Source organism: Lampetra fluviatilis, chromosome 65, assembly GCF_964198595.1.
Source record: "Lampetra fluviatilis chromosome 65, kcLamFluv1.1, whole genome shotgun sequence".
NCBI classification, from domain to species: Eukaryota; Metazoa; Chordata; class Hyperoartia; order Petromyzontiformes; family Petromyzontidae; genus Lampetra; species Lampetra fluviatilis.
The window spans coordinates 5897742-5920963 of NC_136339.1; positions in this window are offsets into that span (position 1 = coordinate 5897742).

The following is a 23222-nucleotide window of genomic DNA, read 5'->3' on the forward strand; positions in this document are numbered from 1 at the left end:
CTGATGCAGACTGTTTTAAAAGGTCGAATCTTACTCCTCAGACTTTCACCATCTGACACTTTCTTAGCCCGATGTATGAACATCTTCATGAGAGAAGATTTCTGTGCGGGGTAATGGTGTGACTCTGCATTCAGATAGACGTTATTGTGCGTTTTCTTTCGGTAAACGCGGTGCTATTTTACCGTTTCGGTCATGCCCGAGCAGAATATCCAGAAAAGGGAGAGTTTTATCCAATTCCACTTCCATGTTGAACTGGATGAATGGGTTTTGCGAGTTGAGATGATTTATTAAATGCATTAATTGTATCTGTAAGTGTATCTTTACATCGCTCAGTTAGACGACAGATGGCGCAATAGTCACATGCATGAAATGCATCGCACCTTCGGTTTTCAATGGGATCTTTACCATGGTGACACGTAATGGTCGTCTATATTGTGATGTCACTTTCTGAGACCGTTGCTAAGGACGATATGATGTTACGCTGCTCACCGTGTGCGAAGTCCCTTACAGGAATTCCCTTGTCTGATTATGCTGATTAGTACAATTGGATTCTGTTTTCCAATCGTGTCGACTGGCTTCATCGTTTTAGGCAAACCATTTGATAAGGGGCCGTCCATAAATGACGTCACGCACCTAGGGGGGGGGGTCTGACATTTGTGACTATGTGTGACGAGGGGGGGGGGTGAGAAATGTTACGTCACGTAAAAATGCGCAACTTGAAATGAATATAGACAACACGTTCTACTTAATTAAATAGACTATTTAATAAATGTTTTCTCCTACAACATCAGAGTGCAGCGGCACATTAAATACGCACTACAATGACAATAGTTTAAAGCGATTTAAAGCATTTTTTGGGGGGGGGGGCAGAGCTTTGTGACGTCATATTTGAGGGGGGGTTTGACTTTTTATGGACGGCCCCTAAACTTGGCCAGTTCTTTATGAGTTAAACCCTTAACATAAGATGGAAACAACTTAATACTTAAGTATGGATCATCTTTACAAGCATTATCATGCCTTTCGCCCATTACAGACGGACAGAGATATGGAATTTAACACGTTCAATCTTATTTCGAGATCGTAAAAAAACGAGAAAAATGACAGCTTTATCTCGAATAAAAGTCACAACCCTGGTGGAGACAATTCATCAAATCGCTTCGCGTGCTGAAATGTTCCGCCCGTATTTTTATGACCAACCCCACCAGGCCAGCGCATCTCTTGAGCGATGTTTTCCGTCTTCCTGGTTAATAAGTGACGAGGGTTTATCGTCTTCTTTGTTCTTTCGGTAAAGTCACGTAGAAGGGAAATAATAAAACAATAAAACATAATAAAATTCTCACGACGTTTCGACCACAACACAAGCAACCGTCTTCAAGTGAAGACAGAGCTGTCTGAAAGACAGCGCTCCAATGAACACTGCTAAGCTTGGCAGCGTATTTTTAAGCTTGGTGGGAGGAGAAGAGCGCCTTGACAAAGGAGTTTACATATCAACAGAATAATTTAGCATTGAATAAGCTGTGTTAATGTGAGAGAATTAGCAGGATGTTAAAGTCAGAAATTGGCATGTAACTGGGAGATTAGCATGATGTTAATGTGAGGAAGTGGCTATGAAGGAGGCGCGTGCTTAATCACACAGTCCCAAGTCCACGGCGCTGCCATGAGTCCGAGTGAGCTCGGGTGGTGCGCGTCGTGAAAACCAGTCGACCTCCAGGCAGGCCGGATGAGTGGAAAATCAAGAACTTGGTGCTGCCCGTGTAAAATATGAAAGGGCCGTTTCGGCTATTGGTGCTTTACGGTAAGCCTGCTTTGATACACTCACTACTCCATAGGATTTGAATTTCGCGTGGCTCTACAGTTTTGGCCCTCCAACAGATATCGTTCATTGTTTTAGTGAACTTATTGTACTGGAGTGATGGGGCTTTTTTCAGTGCAGCTTCCGAACTTTGGAACGGTTTGCTATTTCTAGTAAGACAATTAGAGTCGTAAAATATATTTGTATATATTTAAGTCTGTCTTGAAATCTCACCTCTTTCAACTCGCCTCTACTCTACCGCCGAGTCCTGGCCGTTTACCCTGCACGTTCTGTTTATTTCCTGCTTTCCATACACGGTGCCGGCGCATTGGGATTTATGGATGAAATGCGCCACTCTACAAATGTAAATGATTATTACTTAGCTTTTCTAAAATAGATCACGACCCCAACTTTGTCACCTTCTTTACCGAGTTTTTATTTAAAAACTAAATTCTGTTGTTCACATCCCATCGGCATTGTAGTGTCTATGTTATAACGTGTGTACCTGGTTAATCTATTGAAGGTGGATTGTTACATCTCTGGACCGTGACAGATGGTGGTGGCTTGGGGAGGCGTTCATCCAGAAGTGGATTTATCATATCTGATTACGTTAAGATTTCATTGAGTGCCAATTACCGACTGTGATGGAGCTTTATAATCACAGTACAGTCCGTTCTCCTATAACGTGTTGTTTTCACAACGAGAATTGGATATAACGCGATTAATGTATTCGGGAACACATTTTTAATAAGGCAGATGCGAATTGGATATCACCCAATTGAGTTAATGGATCTACGTCACGTGAGTAGGAATAAGCGGTCATACAGCTCCCTCGGCGTAGCATCACACAAGGTGGGATGCTGCTGGATGCTTCTAGATGCTACCTACGCGCCTCAGTCTTTGTTCAGCCTGTGTACGCATTCTAGATTTGAAGCTTTCGTGACTGCAAGGATTCATACTCTTAGTTCTTTCGGTAAAGTCACGTAGGTAAAAAGATGAAATTAAAATGAATAAAAATATAACAATAAAAATCACGACGTTTCGGAGGCAACACAAGTCTCCGTCATCAGGTGGGACTCACCTGATGACGGAGACCTGTGTACGCATCTCACGTGTTATCACGGACTGTGCTTTACCCCCCTATATTATATATTATAGCGCGATTTTTCCATAACGCCGTGTTCTTCAGGAACGCAACTACTACCGCGTTATAGGAAAATACAGCTGTACTTAGATCACACAAAGATCACCCTGGGTGCTAACTCCCCCCCTCCTCCCCACCGTAGATTACGAGGTGGATAGTCGCTGTTTGTAAAGGATGTTGGTTTATGACCCAACTGTACATATTCTTAAGTGTCGTCCACTCATAATGTGCGATGGGGCTCATCTCCTGGTTCTCTCTTTGCTGCCGCATGAAGCCAAAACTCCCATTAGCATTGACCAAACATCCCAAAGCGGTGGTGGTGGCTATGCACGTGCAATCCAGCACTGTGGAGAGGGTGGGGGCTGGTGGATCACAGAAATGTTGTGATGTGAAACTCACTAACTGTGGGTGTCGAGCCGACATACCCTGGCTCACTAGAAACTAAATTAGACGACGAAACGAATTTAATTGGACTGTACCAGGGCACACTGAGCTCTTTTTCAGAAGCGACCTGTATGTTGAACTTCTTTCGCACTGTACGTAGCCAACCGTGCTAATTGGAGGTGCGGGGGAAGGACAACTAAACACAAACAGCAGTTATAAAGAAATTAGTTCAGCATTTAGATGTAAAAGTGCATAGCTCCAGTGACTTCCTAATTTTGGAAGAGCGTTCCAGATGGCCACAGAAGTGCATCTCAAATCACGTGATGCGATGTGCTTTCCGGGAGAAGGGACAACATTACCATGTGTGTACGAGTTCACATACAACCTGTCTCTCGATCCACTGCTGGATGAGGCTGTTCCTACGCCATGTGGGTTGTGATGGTTATTTTACCATACTTCACCACGCTGGTCAGTACGGGTTGGTGAAGGTGGGGGGAGTACAGGATAACAATGGATTTGCTGCACTGCCCTCTGCTAACCACTGCCTACAACACATTGTTATGCATGGTGAAACTATAAACTTTTTATTTTACCAGGTAAGGCCCACTGAGCTATGTAGCCCTTTTTTAAAGGTGACCTGGCCACAAATGATAGCTCAATTAAATGGCTTATCAAGTAGAAATGTATTGCAGGCAAATACTCTAAACGCATGTTGATTCGAAATGTAAATACTGGAGGACCCAGAGGTAAAATCCATGCGACCACGGGGGGAGAGAGAGAGAACATGCAAACTCCAAATATATAGCAGGCTTCAGGGTCGGGATCAAACCCACGATCTCCTGTATACCAGGCGAGGTAGTTAACATCTTGCTACCGCGACGTCCACGATGGCTAGATGATGATAACCCATCCAGGCTCTAACCCACTTATCCAGGCTCTAACCAGCTTGGCTTTCAGGATCTTATGGAGTCAGGAGCATGCCTTGTTATATGCTCATAGGGGTATAGAAGCTCATTATAGCGTTCTAGTCATACTAACAATGATATATCATAGTGTAACTTTAAAAAATACAATGTAGTATGAAGGAAAGTTGAATTCAGGTATAAGTGTGGTCATGTATGTGAAGCAAAGATGAGCAGATATTACAAACTGCCTGGATTACAAAGTACAATCGTAATTTGTTTAACCCACATACCACTCTTAAACCTAAAATATATACGATGGTTTTACCATCCAGGTATTGCATGATACGCAATTAAAACATTTCAACCAAACAAAGCAAAGATGTAAAAAGTTACTTGTTGTGGGTCTGAAGACAACAGTATGATGGACCGGTCTCTAATGGGTTTCTAGATAACAATTACAGACTGATGTGTACTTCACAACCCTTTAAAAATAGACTGCGCTCTCTCTGTTCTATCCCTGCAGGTATGGTGACCTTGGGAACCTCCCAAGTGGATGTGGATCAGTTTGTGAATGTGAACCGTGGGCAAGAGGTCACCCTGAGATGTGTCTACACGGGGACACACATACCTGCGAGTATAACCTGGCGGAAAGCAAACGGAGACTCCTCAGTGAGAATCGCCGCTGCCCTTTCCAGCGGTTACAGAATTGACAATAGCACCTTCTACGGGCGACTCAACTTCACAAACTACACCTCTGAACTGAGGAACGGATCCATCCGCATTGAAGACCTCCGTCTCGGGGACGAGGGAGACTTCTCCTGCAGCTTTGCCACTTTTGATGACGACCCTCAAGCAACAATCAGCCTCACTGTGAATGGTGAGGCAGTTTTTTTAATGCGACAAAACGTGAATCTGGTACAATGCGCTGACGGATATTGGAGGGGGGGGGAATATAAAATCCGCGAGAATTTCAATTTAGCGCAACGGGACTGTACGTAGGGGGGAGGGTATTGGGCCGGCTGCCCCAGCCAAGTTGGGACCCCACGTAGTAGGGCAGGGGGGGGAGATAACTAGCATACTAAGGGGAGACCAGGGACAGAGGGAAGGGGAGGGGGTTTAGTTTTTTGACCATACTCCACTACGTATCAGTTACACATTTTTAAACAATGACTCCGTTTACTACAAGCTTATTTGTATCTCCCAGGAGAAAAAGCTCCGTGAAAAGTTCCCTTGCTGTTATGACGCTGTTCTCAACAAACCCTTTATAAAGTCCGAGTCTCACCCTGCTGACACGAGCATGACGGTGGTACTCGTGGTAGGACCTAAGGGATGTGGGCTATCGCCCCTCCCCGTCCCCCACTCGACCCCAAGAAACCAGTACAGGGCAGTCCTCGCATAACGTGTGGCGGTGTTCACACGACGCATTGCCGCCATAAAACGGCTTACCATTCGGGAACACTTTTCGCACAGCGCGAAATGCTACCTTAGGAAGTTTGTAGATCCGCCTCTACGTGGTACCCGAAAACACCAGTGAACATATTTCTCTGCTGTGGAACCAGTCTCTATAGAGGGAGACCAATGTTCACCTCAGAAAAAGTGGTACCTATACACCAAGCCCACCTTGACACACCCGCGCACGATCTGATGTTAACGGCTCCATCTCTACGGTAGAGGGTCTCTCTGACACTTTCTCTTCCTTGGCTACGACTACACCATTAGTCTCGGATTGTTGTGTCACGAGAACGTGAGGGTGGATTGACCATGGCTAACAAGGATGTGGATGACCTCAAGCCCAGAGTTATGATGAGTTTGAGTCCACCTCCAACCACTATTTAAACTCACAAACATTCCAACTGTGAGTCACAATAACTGACCACAACTCCACCTAGTTAAATCAAATGTTAGATGGACGAAATGTTACACGGAACCAGCCAAACCAATCATTACCTTCATCCATATTCGCCCCCCCCCCAAATGTTATCCCAATCGTGCGATCAGTGTCATTAGATGAATCAGTTTGTATCTCCCACAGTTAACCTTTTTCCGATCTTAGACGTCCGCAAGTTGCAGGGCGGGGTCCCGTTCACCATTGAATCTCGGAACACACAAGGGGTTCAGTTTTCATTTTACTTACAGAGGCATAGCGCCAAACTGTGCCACACGCCCTCCTGCATATTTTTGTTTTTCTCCTGCTCCAATGACTACACGTATGTACATTATTGGAATAGAATAATTCCGTGATGACATACAACATTGGAATCGGAAAGGGTTATGTGTGTCCCTTCTTGTTACAGAACGGCCCACGGAAGCAGATAACAGTAACCTCTGTTCCAAACATTAGAGGCCAGCACTTAACTGCTATTAACCGTCTCTGTTTCTCTGTGCCCCAGTTCCCCCAAAGGTCTCCCTAGAGTTGAACCCGAACAATTTGGTAGACGGCATGGGGCTGGTAACCGTGGCGACGTGCGTCACTGGGGAAGGAAAACCCGCAGCCTCCATCACCTGGAGTGGCCTCCATCAGGGCAGCTCCAATGAGACCACAGAGACGGAGCCGGATGGCATGGTGACTGTGAGGAGCCGCTACTGGCTGGAGCCCACGTACGAGAGCCACGGGAGGACACTCACCTGCAGGGTGGAGCACCCGGCCCTCGAGTCTCCAGTGGAATACTCTACCACCCTGAACATCCACTGTGAGTAGTGGGCATGATAAATAAATAATAAGTCAGAAAGTTCAGTTGTCGAGATGTTTAAATGAGCCTGGATTGGTGGTCATCTCTATTGGCAGCCCTGAGTCCATTGTTGACATTTCGCATTGTTATTATAGATTGAAAACTCATTTTATTAGAACAGATTTTTGTGTTTAGTTTGTTGTCCTTCCCCTGCAACTTAAACTACCATGATTGGCTACGCACGGTGCACAAGAAGTTCTACATAAATACATCTTGCAAGAGTAACAATGTCCATTATTTACCTAGAAATGTCTCTTTGAGGTATAGGTGTCTTTTTAGGGAAGGTCCTGTACAGGGCTATTTAGCCATTTACCGTAGAGAGTGTTTGGCTTGTATGGGAGCAAGCCAGAGTACTCAAGGAATATCCACACATACGGCAGGATAATGCTAGAAGTTCCACACAGATAGATTCAGTAATCCATCTGTCCATTGGTCTTTCTGTACCATTGGGGTGTAAAATCTATCGAAGGTGATCCATTATATCGTTGTAAGAATCAGTTTATCTAATACAGTTATTGCGTCCCTTCTTCTTAGAGAACAATCCACGGAAGCCGATAACACAGAACTACCAGAGATCCCTTTAAGTGACCTCTCCTCCACACAGTAGAGATCAGCACTTAACTGCTACTTAACCGTCTCTGTGTCTCTGTCATTCTGCGTCTCTGTGCCCCAGTTCCCCCAAATGTCTCCTTAGAGTTAAACCATTCCCAGTTGGTCGAGGGCATGGGGCTGGTGACCTTGGCCACGTGCGTCGCTCGGGAAGGACAACCCGCAGCCTCCATCACCTGGAGTGGCCTCCAACAGGGCAGCTCCAACGAGACCACAGAGACGGAGCCCGACGGCAAGGTGACGGTGAGGAGCCGCTACTGGCTGGAGCCCACGCACGAGAGCCACGGGAGGACACTCACCTGCAGGGTGGAGCACCCGGCCCTCGAGCCTCCAGTGGAGTACTTTACAACCCTCAACATCCACTGTGAGTAGTGGGCATGATAAATAAACAATAAGCCAGAAAGTTCAGTTGTCGAGATTTTTAAATAAGCTTGGATTTGTGGTCATCTCCATTGGCAGCCCTGACCCCATTCTAGACATTCCATGTTATTACATATTGAAAACTCATTTCATTAGAGCTGATTTTTGTGTTCAGTTTGTTGTCCTTCCCCTGCACCTCCAATTAGCATGGTGGACTACACACCGTGCAAAATAAGTTTTACATACATACATCGTGGATGAGTAACAATGCCCATTATTTACCCAGAAATGTCTCTTTGAGTCTTAGGTGTCTGTATATGGAAGGCCCTGAGCAGGAAGGTTTGGCTATTTCCCATCGTCAGTGTTTGGCTTTGTGTGGGAGGAAATTGGAGTACCCGAGGAATATCCACACATACCAGGGGATAACGCTCGAAGTTCCACACAGAGAGATTCAATAATCCATCTGTCCATTGGTCTTTCTATACCATTGGGGTGTAAAATATATCGTGAATATGAGCCTTTAGAGTTATAATAATCAGTTTTAATCTCCCACAGTTATTGTGTCCCTTCTTATAGGACATTCCACAGAAGCGGATAGCACAGAGCTACCTCTGAGATCCCTTTAAGTGACCTCCGTTCCACACAATAGAGGGCAGCACTTAACTACTATTTAACTGTCTCTGTGTCTATGTCTCTCGGTGTCTCTGTGTCTATGTGTCTCTATCTCTCTGCGTCTCTGTGCCCCAGTTCCCCCGAAGGTTTTCCTCGAGTTGAACCCATCCCAGGTGATCGAGGGCATGGGGCTGGTGACCGTGGCCACGTGCATCGCTCGGGAAGGACATCCGGTAGCCTCCATCACCTGGAGTGGCCTCCATGAGGGCAGCTCCAATGAGACCACAGAGATAGAGCCCGACGGCAAGGTGACGGTGAGGAGCAGCTACTGGCTGAAGCCCACGCACGAGAGCCACGGGAGGACACTCACCTGCAGGGTGGAGCACCCGGCCCTCCAGCCTCCAGTGGAGTACTTTACAACCCTCAACATACACTGTGAGTAGTGGGCATGATAAATAAGCAATACGTCATAAAGTTCAGTTGTCAAGATGTTTAAATGAGCTTGGATTGGTGGTAATCTCCATTGGCAACTCTGACACCATTCTAGACATTCCACGTTATTACATATTGAAAACTCATTTCATTAGAGCTGATTTTTGTGTTCAGTTTGTTGTCATTCACCTGCACCTCAAATTAGCATGGTGGACTACACACGGTGCAAAATAAGTTTTACATACATGCATCGTGGATGAGTAACAATGCCCATTCTTTGCCCAGACATGTCTCTTTGAGTCTTAGGTGTCGGTATAGGGAAGACCCTGAACAGGAATGTTTGGCTATTTCCCATCGTGAGTGTTTGGCTTTGTGTGGGAGGAAATTGGAGTACCCAAGGAATATCCACACATACCAGGGAATAACGCTCGAAGTTCCACACAGATAGATTCAATAATCCATCTGTCCATTGGTTTTTCTGTACCATTGGGGTGTAAATTCTCTCGTGAAGGTGACCCATTATAGTTGTAAGAATCAGTTTCTATCTCCCACAGTTATTGTGTCCCTTCTTAGAGGACAGTCCACAGAAGCGGATAGCACAGAGCTACCTCTGAGATCCCTTTAAGTGACCTCTGTTCCACACAATAGGGGGCAGCACTTAGCTACTATTTAACTGTCTCTGTGTCTATGTCTCTCGGTGTCTCTGTGTCTATGTGTCTCTATCCCAGCTTCCCCGAAAGTCTTCCTGGAGTTGAACCCATCCCAGTTGATCGAGGGCATGGGGCTGGTGACCGTGGCCACGTGCATCGCTCGGCAAGGACAACCCGCAGCCTCCATCACCTGGAGTGGCCTCCATCAGGGCAGCTCCAACGAGACTTCGGAAACAGAGCCCGAAGGCACGGTGACGGTGAGGAGCCGCTACTGGATGGAGCCTACGCACGAGAGCCACGGGTGGACGCTCATCTGCTGGGTGGAGCACCCTATTTGGGTGCCGGCTCGAGTGGAGCTCTCCACCACCCTCGATATCCACTGTGAGTGGAGCACAGTGAAGGTTTAGGTTTGTTGTTGATCTCTATCCCGAATAAAGTAGCCGTGTGAGCTCCACAGCCTCATGGTGCCAACCGCTGAATTTCACAAGCATGTTGTCTGTTCACCTTTCTCTGGTCTGACACTGGTGGTGAGACAAGGCCATGAAGAAGGTTGTCTCCGATATAGGTCAATCAGTTTCACAGACAATGCATACATTATTTTGAGTACATGTTTGTTTGCATACTTTACCACAAGTACGTGTGGTAAATGCAGACGTAATGCCTTGTGATAGGTGTCTATTTGGTGTTTGAACATCTTGAACACCTAGTTTGTTGCCAGAAAAGACAAACCTATTCTTATTTTTAATAGGTTTTTATAAGGCAGCAGAGCTATGTGGCAGGCAGCGTCTTAACATTCATTGCTCTGTACTTCAATGGTGTGAATGTCTACGCTGCTCTCTACCTTCACCAACCTCCACTGAACAATGTGGTGCTGCAAGGTTTTCCTCGAGTTACTCGATGGTAGTAGATGCCTTCCGAAGAAAATGGCGCACAAAGCAAAATCGCATAAGCATACGGCTGTCTGAGAAGTACCGTACACAGCACACACACAGTAAACACACACACAGTAAATACACACACAGTACACATCCAGAGTAAACAGTACACATACAGGACGCGCAAAGTACACACACTACAGACAACACCGTACACACACACAATGTTGTCCTACGACCGACCGTTTAGTACATATAGAGCGATTTTGGTTAGAAATTGCTTGGAATGTTACCGATTGCATATTTTTCTTTCATGCCCACACACACTGTGTTATGGATAAATGTGTAGTTTTTTGTCCATTGTGGTTGTGCACAACTGGCAACGTAGTATCACTCATTAATTTATATTAGAGGGTGGTGCATAGTATAAATGCGACTTCCCTATATGCTGTACACAAATCAGAGACCGTGAATATTTACCAGCAGTTGAAGGAGCCCATGACTGTTGCCTCCTCTATTCGCAGACGAACCGAGAGTGAGCATCGCTGGCTATGATGGCGATTGGCACGTGGGGAAGGAAGGAGCTTTCTTGACTTGCGAAGCGGACGCAAACCCCAACATCACTCACTATCTGTGGGGCAGGTAAGGGACCGCAAAAGACTTATCAAGAATAGTTCCGTAAAAATTGCTTCGTAAATGATGTGCACCAGTAACGGAGTCTGCACTGGATTCTGCATTTGTATTTGGGTATCTACCAACCCTCCTGATTCATAAAGGCTACATCAGACACAGAGCCAGTACACCTCTGAAATTCTCAGTCGAGATTTCAGATGCCCACGTTTTATTCTACTTTTGGTTGCTCCCGAGTGCGCACACAAAAACATACATTTTGTTCACGCAAAATACGCTATGACATTATAACAGTGTGCATTCCCCATTATAACGCCGCATGTTATGCGTTATAACTGGGCGCGTTCCATATTATAATGGCACACATTCTGTGTTGTGCGAAAAGCGTTCCAAAATGGCAGTCGCGTTACAGGCCAAAACAGGTTATAGTGTCACCAATGCCACGCATTAAACTAGGACTTGCCCATATTAGTACGTGTTTAGCACTTAAGCATAATAGAAAAGTTGATTTTTATGCTAACCGTGTGCTCCGAGTAAAACTAATGTAGAACTTTAGGGTCACCCTGCCCTCGTTGGTGCTGCACTGGGATCGATGGTGAAGGTTACTGCCCCTCCGAGACCGCCCTGGGACTCTTGTTGCTGCTCTGGCTGCCTCGGTGGTCCTTTGCCCCGTGGTTGGTCTGGTCTCAGGTTGTTTCCATCTTAGGCTCTGTCAGCCATGGTGTTGGCTCTCTCAATCGCTCTCTCCCAGATCTCCAATGCTTCTTTTCCTTGGCCACCAATCCCTTTTACCATAATCTACATATGAAAGTCTGTAAGTGGTCTTGAAATGCAGGTGATATCGTCAAGTGAAAGCAATCAACCTCCAGGCAAAAAAGTGTTGCATCTAAGTTTAACAATTTATAATCAACGTTTTTGGGTTTAGATCGCGTTATTTATAAATGTGTCGTAACCCTCCACCACCCGACACGGCCAATCAGTAAAAAAGTGTCACGTTGACAAATAATATTGGTCGCGAATAATATTGGTCGCGAAAGCCTACGTGTTTAACAATTTAGCTACTGGTTTTTGGATTTTGTCCAGTCGTAAGCATCTATTCCATTATTTTGGCAAATTTCAGCTTCCCAGCCATTATAGAACATCATTAGAATGTACCAAATGTAGTCATGATGAGATTAACTCTACTTCTGAACAGACAATTGAGTGGATAACAATTAAAAATGACAGTGCTACTACACCTCTCTAAATACAATTAACGCTGAACCCGCTCACATATCCCGAGTTTCAACAGTGACTGGGACACCCCACCCTGCAACTTGCATACGTTTCAGAACGGGGGAAGGGTTAAAAGTTCATTCGAATTCCTCTTCTCAGTTTATGCAGCAAGTGTAATCACACGATGCTGACAGTGTGTCGCGCTCCCTGTGTTGTGGTGTGGTATCTCGTAGGCAAGACGGCTCTCTGACCAATGGGACGGTTGTGAGCGGCAACTCCCTGTCCTTTGAGCGGCCGCTAGCGGAGTCAGACTCTGGGTCGTTCTCCTGCTGGGCCAATAACTCGGTGGGCTGGGGCGAGGCGGTGGTTATCATTACCATCCGGCCAGGTACAACCACCGCTGCTACAACCACTGCTGCTATCACGACAACAACAACATCAACAACTACATCCACTATGCCCATGGCAACCACAACCACACCAGATATTCGCACGAAACTGACTTTCATATGCAGCAATCTCTCACTGGCACCAACAGATACAAGAGATGGCTCCTGTTTCAGCACCAAAGCAGTTAACTACAGTGATGTGCAAAGCGCGGGAATGTCCTCACCCTGTATGTGTGGGGTTTATCCAGACATCCCATTTACTCGCTGTAATTAATAATACTAAAGCTATATAGCATTTACAGGGTCAACTTTAACGTGACAAAAATACTCACCTACTCAAGTTAACGACCTCCTAGTTTCAAACACTTCCTCACGATATGCTCAAGCATGAGGATTGCAAATGACTGGGTCACTAGGTTCACGATGCGCATGTGTGGTTTCTGTGTTGGCCCCAATAATTTGGAACAATTATTCGCGCACAATTTGGTGTTAACAAGACACTGGTGTAACTATGACACCACAGCACTAGCATATACGATCAGTATTTGGACAGAAAATAGGATGGAACGATTTTCTCCAGGCATGATTGTTGCTTTATCAGTTTGCAAGAATTGTGGCAGTCTGTTACACAGTCCTAAATAAAGTGCACTCAACAGTCCCCATGTGATCTATATCACCAAGACACCCAGCAGCATCGATTGGGTCACATCCTTCTGATGGGAGTCAAAAAGTAGAAACTGGTCAAAGAGTCACCCTGCTTTCAAAGGCTTGCTGGAAAATTTTGGTGACGAAATAAATATACTATTTTAAAAGGATGTTATTTTACCAGGTAGGGCCCATTGAGTTATTTATCCATTTTTAAGAAACGACCTGGCCACAAATGATAGCTCAACGAAATGGCTTATCACGTGCAAATTAATAGCAACCAAATACTCTAAACGCACGATTCTAAATGTTGAAGAAAAAAACGGAGGATTGCAGAAAAATCCACACGACCACGAGATGAACATACAAACTCCAAATATACAGCAGTTGTCAGGTAGTTAACGTCTCACTACATTTAACTGATGGACCTAAATGTTTGTTTATACGCAACTCCTTTAAAACATCACCAAGTGTGGGGAAAACTTAAGGATGTTGAACTTTGAGTCTGGCCTCATACAAGGAAGCCGGAGGGGCCACCCTGTATCATTCATTCCACTGTCCCAACTCACCCCAGTTTCTTACTTTGGGCCAATCCACGCCACGTGCTTTCCCAGGCTATTAACTACACCTGGCCATTATCTACCTTTAAAGAGTGTTTACAGCAGGTCGTGAATCTTTCACTTCGAGTGAAATCGTGCGGCTTCATACTTCAGTGATTCACAACAGCGCTGGCCTCGACTTGAGATGTTTGAGGTTTATAAAGAGAGCTCAACGACTGATAGCTGTTTTAATTTATATATTAGGAGCGGTAAATTTAGTGGATGCCAACATTGGAGGCAGGAGCTACATTGCCTGAACTTTAATAATATTTCCTTTCCTCATAGTGCATGAAGTTAACTTCTTAAATGTATTATATGGCCATTCAAAGTTATTCTATGTTATTGCAAGGCCTGTGGGTAAACCACATTTGTGGTCTTTCTATTGGGCGCAAGTATGAAAAGGTTCCTGCTTGCCCCAACCCTGGAACATGCTATGTAAAGCTGTCTATGGGAGAAACGGGGAGTTAGAAGGTCAACCCCTGCAATCTGCAGCGACTGACCTTGTGACTTCTTGATGGAAATTTCCAAGGGCACACCCTGTTATTATAGTTGCCTCGATTACAATAGAAAGGAGCTTTCTCACACAGAGCCGACCTCCATTGCAGGATTTTGGATAATCCAGATTCCTTAGCAGCATGATAAGGGAACCTTTCTTTAGGACAAATAATGAGGTAGCATTCCTGGTGGCTGCAATTAATTCAGAAACGCTGAAGGATAATGTACTGCCTGGTCTGTTTCAAGAACGGTGTCAGTTGACATGTATGCCCATTCTTCACCAGGTATCTGCTTAAGGATATAGTCATTGATACTGTTTACTGTATAATTTTTACGTTAAAGGAAGGCTCTTCCACAGTTGAACCAGTTATGATAGGTGGGATCCTGGAAGTGATTGAGTATTTTGGGGAAAACTTTGAAAGCTCTGGACCTGTGTTAACGACAGCGCCACGGTTGGCTAAAATTGTCACATGTCCAATTTGATCAACTGGGAGATTGCCATTGCTAATTCGCTGTAAGAAGTCTATGGTCACTATGCTGAGTGGGGGGGGGTAACCTAGAAGGTAAAACTCCTGGATCACCCTGCAAAGGTTTCAGGTCTCTATCTTCAAAACTGTGTGAATGCATCCTGGCAAGCTAATATGCAGACACACGTACATCCTCCTTTATTGATAAAGATATATATACACGAATAAATAGAGGCTAAATATGTGGGTGAACTATTTTTTTGTGGGAGTCTATACCCACTGCATTGATGCATCATTAAGGTGCAAGGAGGAGGCAGTGTGGCAGGTACAAAAACGGTCATAATAGAACAATCTCATCAGATCAGGTAAGCTAAGCAAATTTGGGCGTGGTTAATAACAATGAAGGAATTTTGATTAGAGTATCTGGTTAGATCACCCAGACCATTCACAGCTTCCCAACTGGAAGTACACAGGTTGTAATCCTGCTTATAGTTTGATTAATACCTTGGATGATCTTCTGGGGGGGATTATCCTGCCATATGAATGTGTAATTTGAAACTATCGTCTCACCACGGCCGACATTTAAAAAAAGGACTGCTTATGAAAAAAATAAAGAGAATCTCTGTGAGAGTTTACGTTTTATAATTTCTCCTTATTTTTGTAAAGGGTTCTCGGGTATCTCACACCAGCCATGTTGCTGTCTTACAGGTGGTGATGGTGGCGTTGAGCCCTGGGTAATAGCCGTTGCTACCGTAGTGCCGCTGATGGCATTGGTGGCAGCGGTGGGAGCCGTTTACTACTTCTGCTTCCACAAGAACGGGAAACCTCTGAAGTGAGTTCCAGGCAACAACACACTTATATAGAAGTCACTCAGTTCACAGTGACCATCAGTTAACGTTTTTTGCGGTTCTCGTTTTGGTTCCCATAGGAGCCCCGTGGTAATGTTGACTAACGGTATGTGTTAACGTTATGCCCGCAGGGTGCCAATATAGGCCAATCTGAATGCTCATAAGTGTGGCTGAGCAGAGTCCTCAGCCAATCATCGACGCGAATCTATCAACGTTTAGACTTCAACTTGCTTTGTTTAACATTAAGTTTTCGGTTTCAGCATGAATGTAATTCCTATATTCGATTAACAGTTGTATCAGTTAACAGTAGTTTTCGTTGAACGGATTAAAAAACGTTACCGTAGTAGGTAAATGCATATTTAATGAGAAACGTCATGACAATTTAATTCAGCCCCGTCTGTCAGGGGTACTTCTATTAATCCATGTTCCTCAAGTCAATTATTATTCATGTTCCTGACCACAACTCCCAACCGTCAGACCCCCCATTGGCTGACCAATCATCAGCTGAGACAACCATTAATATCGCAGGCATAAAAAATAATTAATATTGTTATTTTCCAATCCACGGCTGGGAGGTGACTTACCCATACTTCACAAAATCTGTCAGTGCGGGTTGGTGAAGGTGGGCAGCATAGATAGGGGAGTATAGAAGTACTGTACAACACTGGATTTTGCAGCACCCACCCTCTGATATTCACTACGTGGCCCAGGGTCAGCAGCCCCCATTATTGAGTGATTGAAGTGCATCCCAGTATACCGAAGCTGCCGGGTAATCGATGATCGACTGTATGCCCACATCATAGAAGCAAGGAGATGGTGAAGATAAATATGCCTGCCTATCGCCTCAGTTTGGGGTAAAGCACACGGTGGTGACCCATGGCACTACTTGACAGTGCAGTGATGCATGGTAAAAGCGTTCCTTATCAATATACAGCACTCTCGATTATGATGGGGAGGATGGCTGCGGATAATTAAAAATCGCTGATAATCCCAAAATATAACCATTTTTTACGGATTTCTACACTAAAAAAACACTAATACAGATATAAATGATGTTTAAGTTAAGAAAAATGAGTTTGTTAATTAACAAAAAAATGTGGTAAAGTTTCATAAATTAAAACTCACAAAATCAATGATCAGATAAATCACTCAATGAAACACAACTGGCAATTTCGATTTAGATAGAATACTAACAATTGACCAAACGATGCGCGTGCTCAGTGATAACACTTTCCTGCTCCCGCACAGAAGGCTCCACCCACTAAATGGATAGCAGAGCCACTCTAATCAACTTCAATCAGACTGCCCACTGTCGTAACGATATGCAACTACTGTACTGTAGAGGCGATCACGTGTATTTTGGATTAACCGAAGCAACATATTTTTTCGGTTTAAGTAACTTTTAATACACATTTCCAAGAATAACAATGTATAAAGGTTTTTAGATGATTAATTTGAGCTTGAGGGAACATTCATGAGTTATTAATTTATGTTAAAATCCCAGGTGCGTGGTTAGTTCCTAAATCACATAAAGCGCACGTGGATAATCGAGTCTACTGTATAGATTTAACATGCGCAAGTGTCATGTCTGTCCATCACGCTTTGCATCTCGTACATGGTAAGTCATACAAAAACATAAAACGTGTTTCTCTTGGTGAGGACATTGCCACAAAATTTACCTTGGAAATTCCAAACAAATTAAAGTCCAACACAAAGAAATCATAGTCGAAATATTCTGAGAGAGCGACTCATGTTACATTAGTGGCGTCATCCTGAAGTTGGGTTCCCCATCGATTTCTATTTAAACGTCATCATCCCTTATGCCATGCCGAATGGCCTCCGCTCATATAGGGTGACATCACCCGTTAGGGGCTGAATGACGACGTGATGAAATCACTGCATGTAACTCCGACTCCTCACTCAACGTGTGTGCGGGGGGACAAGGGCTTGTAGAAGTTATATCCCTCGCAAATACACGGGCAATGCTCGTGTAAATGTCTAATACACGGCAGACGGCATATATCAATAAGGAGTCTCTTCTTCAATCCACTCTCTCACCCATACTAGATGGCACTTCATACTCTGTGACAAGTGGTAAGCCGAGTGTCAATCGCCCTACACATACGGATTCATCTCTCAAGAGATGAGATATGCCATAACTTAAATTCTGGATGTTGACAAATGGAGCAATGCAATTGGTTATTTAAGTATTAGATAATGAACAGCCGATTGCAGCTGTATACATTGTTTGTTTGTGGGACAATGATTATATTGAAATTACACTGCTCATTGTAGAATGTATACTGGAATTTAAACTAATACGGCATCTATATATACACACAACATTGCGATATTACGTTTCACAATCCCTGCAGGCGAAAGGGTGAAGATGAAAATGACCAGCAAAGAGCCCCAGTTGAAACGGTAAGTGTTCAATTAAGTGACATGCATTGACACAATTTACAACAGCACAAAGGCACTTCCACATCTTTGGATAATAATCTACCTGCAAAGTGTTCACGCAAGTGTGGTCCAGTCCATCCATTCAAGGACGACTGTTGTCCATCGATTTAACGAATTTAATTGGTTCCCACGAAAACCATTGTTAATTGAAATGATCGTTAATCGAATATAGGATATTTGTTACAAGACAATCGGAAGTTGACCTTATTCACCATATAAACAGTTACAATATTTAAACACACTCAACGAGAAACAAAATATTATACTCCGCTGCAACCACTCTGACCACATCACCAGAATCTGCCAGAACTTCCCTTTGGAACAAATGTGGAAAAATGAAGCGATAAAGCTGCTGAATGGAGCCAGTGAGGAATCACCCCCAGTGATAGTTCACGTCTGGGCTCCAATTCCATATAGCTCACATGGTGGAGACTAAACAGACTAAATGAGTTATGGCAGACGCAACTCTCTCATGGAATCATGTGGGTGGCTTGTACATGAAAAAACCAATATGTTTATCAGGAGAACCAAACTACACAGACCGTCTCTTGAGATACTCTGCAGCACCCATAATGCACTCATCAATATTTGATAATACCAATTCCAGAAGTGGTGGCCTGTGCAGAATATTGGGAAAAGACCGTATAGGTTGGACAGGAGACACGACGAAGGCGAAGACCAGTTAAAATGAATGGCTTCTACTCTTAAGTAGGTCAACTTTGCTGCTTGTCCTCTGCTTTGAAGAGCCTATTTTTTCCACGGCCCTTCAACCAGAGTGAAACATCGGACATCATGCCGAACACCACACACAGCATAATCGCCATTCGCCACTAAGTGTTGGTGACATGACCACGGTGTTTATGCCAGGCTATGTGCACATTAAAGCCACGTGAAGTGTCTAACGGCCGCTGGCAGGATGTCATGGGACAGACCCAGCAGGAGCCATGAGTTGATTGACTGAGATGACTGGCTGATGCACCACCTGTGCCCCCTACTGTGCCAACCCACAAGTACAATGAAGAACAAAAACATTGGATGACAACGGAGTGGTGCTACATCACTTCCTGCCACATTATTTATGTGACCCGATATTCCTGGAATGTCGCTCTTTGGTGAAGTGAGTGGAACGCCTTGGGGTGCTAGATTTCACATGGAATTACCGTCATTGCCGATTGACTATCAGCAAGACCAACGCCTCCATCCAACTGTAGTTGACCGAATTATCACACACGATTTATACGTAGGCTTTCACGACCAAATGTTATGATTCGTACGTAAGTTTCTGTTTGGGTTACATCAGGAGCCTTTGGTAACAGCTGATAATGCTGGATGTATTGCCCAGAGGGAAATATTGTATACAATTGTCACAATGTAGCTTGGGGTTTTTCAACGTTGCAGTTTTCTGCTAAACCAAATCGAATGGAATATTTGCTAAAGTGACAACTCGATTTGATTGGCGACCCGAGTTCTATTTCCACTCACAACACCAGGGTCAATTATCTGAATGGATCCTGGGCCAATTATCTGAATGGATCCTGGGCCTCCTCTACGTCGACTCAGCCTCAAATGAGTACCTGGTGTGGTGTGCAAACATCGCCACTGGGGAGTCAAAGACAACCAGGTGTGGTGCTAGCCACCCACCCCCTCATTTGCCGTGATGGCCTTTAAAGGTGCTCAAATACAGCACTTGGCCCAAGTCTGTTAAAGCTATACGGGGGATCTTTGTCTTTGTGTGCAATCTTCGGGACTCATTGCACCATTTCTGACGAGAAAGCCAGCATCAGGAATCAAGGTAAGTGAAAATAAAAAACATATTTATTTATCTATTTGTTACTTTATTTAACGTTTTTTTTACAATACAATATTTCTAAGAGTATTACATGCAAATGTACAATGTTTCTTATTTGTGAGTTTAACAATGCTTCCCCTTTTGTGTTCAACCAAACACACATCTTATAACACTGACAGTATGTGCATTTAAATGCAGCACATTTTTGTATCTCGACTTACAATGCGTTCCACTTAGGAACCAGCCTCAGGAGGAACAGAACCCTGTTCGTAAGTCGATGACTGCCTCGTACCTCTCAATAATATCTCTTCCCCCTCTCATTCAGCCGCAACACAAAGAGCATCCATACGAATACATCGACAGCAAGCTGCCATCCCGCAGTGTGGTGTTAGAACGGCCACCCTTGGGGGGTGTCACAGCAATGCCTGAATATGACACGGTGCCTGAAGAACTCTCTTCTTGGTATGTCCTAGCATTCAATCCGTTTTTCTATTTCGACTTTAATAGCAGCCTTTCATCTGTTTGTTTGGATGGAAAGAGCTCACCAAAGTGTGAAAATTGGACGACTCACGGATGTTTCATTAAGTTAGGTTTGATCAATAATTTGGCGAAAGTATACAGGTTATTAATTGCCATTTCGCAATACAAAAAATGAGATCTAGGAAGGGAGTTACCGTGTACCCCCGAGTGATCCCCATTGGCACTTAAGCTGTTTATTCTTCGCAGGAACTGTAGATTATACATATATACACTGTAATCTTTAGCAATACGACAGGCGTGTTGCCAGGGTTAGGAAGCTCAACGCATAACTAGAAGGTTGTAAGTTCAAATACTTCCAAAAAATAACTTTGGAGTTAATCGTAAATCTTCCAGGATAAATATTCTGATTGTGAGTGGATAAAATGAGTATCACTTTGCGAGCTTCAGTATTATGGTGATTTATATCCGTGAAATATTGTTCGTGTTTTTAATTGCGTACTCTAGTTACAAGCCCAGACAACCATAGTAGAGTTTTCTGGGTTAGATCGCGTAAATATAATTACGTGTCGTTAAACCCGCCACCACCCGACAGCCAATTAGAAAGGTTCATCACGTAAACAAAACATGGTGTGTTGAAGAGCAAAGCCACAATCACTCGGCCTCGCTGTGCGCTGCGTTGCACCACTATCCGAGTAGATAACCTCGCATTTAATAAACCTTCAGAGCCAGGATCAACATCTGACTCCAAACATATTTAATTAATTGAACGAGATAAAACTGATAGAAAAACAGCACAATTACAGCATCTGTTAATACTTGGAAATATCAATACAATGAATGAACACTACAGCATCATAACATTGTCTTAGATAACATGAAACTCAACAATAGATCCTGGATGGACCAGGCACCTACATTAGTACTGAATAGCTATACAAGAGAATAAGCTACTGTGTTAAGGGCACATCGTGTAATCACCATACTGCAGCCTAAATGTACAGCACTACACATAACACTGAACTGTGGATGAGATATTTCGTCATCCTTGCTCTCAAGATCGCAATAAGGTTACATGGGTACAAGTCTGACTCGATTTATTCAATTACAAGTAACATTCATAATAAGGCAAGTGGCAGGCTTCGTTTGTTAACTAGACCTCATATTTGTCATAACAATTTAACAGCATTAAAAAGGCATTTACAGCATTATAACGGCCATTATAACAGTATTCCCAAAATTATAAGAATATAAACGAACTTACAGACAATGCTTCTTCAAGTCCCACAATTAACAGTTGCACCTGTCTTCACTGGGACGCTATTTGTGCCACCATTTTGTACTCTGTAATGGCTGATACCTTGCCGCATGGCTTAGAGGATGTCCAATCGTAACTTCCTGGTCACGTGACCAATCTCAACATCCAAACAGGAACTTCCTGTGTACACACACCCCCACACCTGCCGTGAGGCAGAACACACAACATTTACAATCTGAGTACGACGTTTCGCCAGTAATTACAACTGGCATCATCAGGCGGCAGCCAGATTTGTGGAGAAATAGTTCCTAAAAGAGGGGTAGATGTGATAACGTGACTTGTGAGCACTTCTTGAGCGACGTGAGGGGGGGGGATTAATGAATGCATATAAATAACAATGGGTATCGCTTTCTGATTGGGTTATTTCTATGGTAATCAACATACATTATGCATGCCTGAAACTAGCCAACATCGTTTTTGCCTTGTAAATGTAATGCTCTTAAGTTCATTGCAAAAAAATGCATTAGATCGTAATGGTTTGACGTCGTGTACTTTATTACATTTTTCGCAATGTTGGCTATACGTTGGCAATTGGAAGTGCTACAATTTGATAAAACAAAGTCACTGTAGAAGTTGACGTGGTTATGTCTTCAGAAAATCATAGCAGAATATAACAATGAGCTACTCATACTGTTTGTGTTGTTATGTAATTATTTAAATGACGCGTAGATTTTACAATTTTAATTAATTCACCTTTTTTTTTTACTTCACTTTTTCAGGAATCGCATGCAACATCTGGATGAGAGAATAGTGAAGTCTACCGAAACGGTGGGTGAATTTATTCTGCTGCCTGCCTCTTCCAACACAATTAATATCATTAGAAACGTCGAATGTCGTTGAGATCCGACCAGTTTACACATTGAACGCAGCTTCATTGCATCCCATGTCTTTTACTAAATACTTAGTGAATCCTATAATGCGTTTGCTCTCTTCTCTATTCACGGTGCAAAAGTTTTCAGGATCCTGAGTTTGGGTGCGTGCATAAGATGCTAAGAATTTAATGTCAGTAAGTTAGCCGGATGGAGGGTCGGGAGACAGGGACCCAGGATAAGGGTCATAACCCCTACAGACTAGACAGGAACCGGACTCAGAGGGGTGGAAGAAAAACACTCTCGTTCGGGTCGTCTCTTATGTTTTTCTTAATGTCAGGCACGTTTCGGTTATATAAATCCCTTCCCTTGTCACCCCCCCCCCCTTAAAAATAAAAATACCTTTACCCATTTCTTTGGGACCCCATCTCATTTGGGGCAGCCAGGGGTCCCACTCCCTATCTCTCTATCCCGTGCTTTTCACAATGGGTTTATTTTATGTTGACGGTGTGTGTACGTGCGTCACGACGCGATGTAACGGGCGCCCGCGCATTGCCTGAATGAAAATATAATTAAATATTGTAAA